Genomic DNA, 2270 nt, shown 5'->3' with positions numbered 1-2270 from the left:
AAGTATGGGTGATCCTTTGCCTAAGTTTATATACATGCAGAGCTCGGCTGTCGCGTCTGAACGAGGAGGAAGTTGTTGGCTGCAGGCGAACCTATAACCTTGGGAGAGTTGCCAGGAGTTGCTAAAGCCCCTCAATTTTAGGAATTGCTCCACCCGAGCGCTTCCTTTCAGGAAAGTTGAAACAACATAAGAGCTGTAGATACATCGTTCAATGCATCGTCATTGTTCGTGGTTACTAACGTTTAGCGGTCTGATTTCAGGGCATTGTGCCGGAGTGCGGGCGGACCGGTGCGGCATCGTGCGTTGGACGGCCTGCAAGCAGCGGGCTTGCGTCTTGTGTCACTTTGCTGCGCGCGTCACCTTTTCGATCGGTCTTATACGCCCCGTTTCTGTCGCGTCTGTTTGAAAGAGCGCCTATTTGGGACGCTTTTGCAGCGTCAGCTGTTGAGAGGAGTTTAGGTAATTATAGCATTAATAGTATGCTGCTTAATTGTGAAAGCTACAATTGCGCTTAGGCTGATATAACTGCATCGCAAGCGGTGACGTAAATAGCGCACACGTATGAGTATATAGCTGCAACTTAGAAGCTGAATATTTGAACATTCTGTTGCGACTATTAAAAGGTCACCCGCTCAGTTATTTGGAACGAAATAAGAATCTGAGATATAAATGAATCGTTCGCTAATGATTTTTTGCAGCGAAGCTGTATGTGGATAGTTTCTAGCGGATCAACGTCCGTAGACCCAAAACCGCGGGCTGATCCCGAAGATAGTGAAATACCGGGCCGACCTTCGGCGGAGGTGAAGCAGGCTTCAAGCACTCTGCGGACTTGCAAAAATAAGTTTATATCTTCGGTCCGAATACAACCCGTATCGCATATTAAGCTGATAAGAACAGATACTGCCCTTTGACCCACGTCGGCCATGTCTACGTTTGCACCACCCTCTCTTTGTCGGCGTTCCAAGCGCTTGCGTACCTAGTTTCCTTCCGTTCACCCGAAGTGGCGGTTCCGTCGAAACGTCACACGTGTCTAGTTTTCTCCGGCTCTTTGGGGCGGTGGTTTCGTCGTCCACGCGAATCTATATAAAAATCACAGTACATGAGTCTGAACCTATGTTCAAAATTCTGTGTCATCTCTGTGTAGTATGCTAAGCAGCTTCGCTAGTCAAGGATCTTCACAAAGCCGGATTGCTCATGATTTTTTTATGAAATTAAACAGAGCGTGAAAAGCGTCTAGGAGTTAGAGTAGAGTTTGATCGTTTTGCTTCGCTGTGGCAGTCGCAGGGACACACGAAGTCAGCGGAAAACATGGAGCACACGACAGGTGACGAGCAAAAGTGTTGCGCTTCACTTGTGGGGAGTTCCTTATTTGCCACTAACCTCGTGTGTAACTGTGCCTGCCACAGCGCAATTGAAATAGGAATGACTTGTTATTTTTTGTTCCTTTGTTTATCTGTTTGTTAATAAGTGTGTTATTATTTTTGTTCAGTGTAGCACAAAATTAAACGTCAGTGCAACTATAAAAGGGGGACGCAGAAGAGTTCGGCGGTACACCTTGGCATCGCGTGGTGGCTGTGGGGTCCATCTGCTGGTCACAGTGCCACAGGTTCAGTTCCCTGCAGATGTTCGGAGAAAATGTCTCTTGGAAGGCTTTTACCGTGAGCCTATATGTAATCCGGCGTATCATCGAGAGTGTGGCCGTCCTCCAGGAGTCAGCGCCTAGAGACCATTTCGAATTACTTATTCCTCCTCACCCACACGTTTTCTTTTTTCCACGCCGGCAACCTTCAGGCAATGACACGCGCTTCAAGTCCCAGCAATCTGTCACACATACCGTGTGTACCAGCTAACGTTAGCTACGCTGCTTAAGGAAAAAAAAAAAGAATAATAAAAACTGAGTGCACGATGTGACGATAAGCCCTACTGTGCTAAATCATCAGACTGACTACAAAACACCGTCGATCTTATAGTTGTATCTTGCACCGAATGTTTTATATATTTTTATAGAGTGAAACTGTTAGCCTCTCGGGATTTTACATGTCCGCATGCACGGTTTTGCTCACACAAGAACGGCAGCTGGAAGCCTTTGTGTCTGAGTTTCCACGTAATGGAATTACGTAACGGAATTACAATCCGATGCTATCATGCTTGAAGGTTGTGCATAAGTAGTATTTTCCAAATTTCCTAACGCATTCTACTTTGAGATAATCAATTAGTCCAATAACGCACTTGCGATTGACAGAGGGCCTGAATAAATGAGGATGCATGCT

At 46.1% G+C, this 2270-nt stretch overlaps 1 pseudogene; it reads right to left on the bottom strand.

Moving 5' to 3' along the window:
- Nucleotides 1-746: 746 nt before the first annotated feature.
- On the bottom strand, nt 747-925 carry LOC142583763 (U2 spliceosomal RNA; annotated as a pseudogene).
- Nucleotides 926-2270: the final 1345 nt, after the last annotated feature.

This window comes from Dermacentor variabilis, chromosome 5, assembly GCF_050947875.1.
Source record: "Dermacentor variabilis isolate Ectoservices chromosome 5, ASM5094787v1, whole genome shotgun sequence".
Lineage (NCBI taxonomy): Eukaryota > Metazoa > Arthropoda > Arachnida > Ixodida > Ixodidae > Dermacentor > Dermacentor variabilis.
Note: the sequence above shows the minus strand (reverse complement) of the source record. Positions and strands in the feature narration are given on the sequence as shown.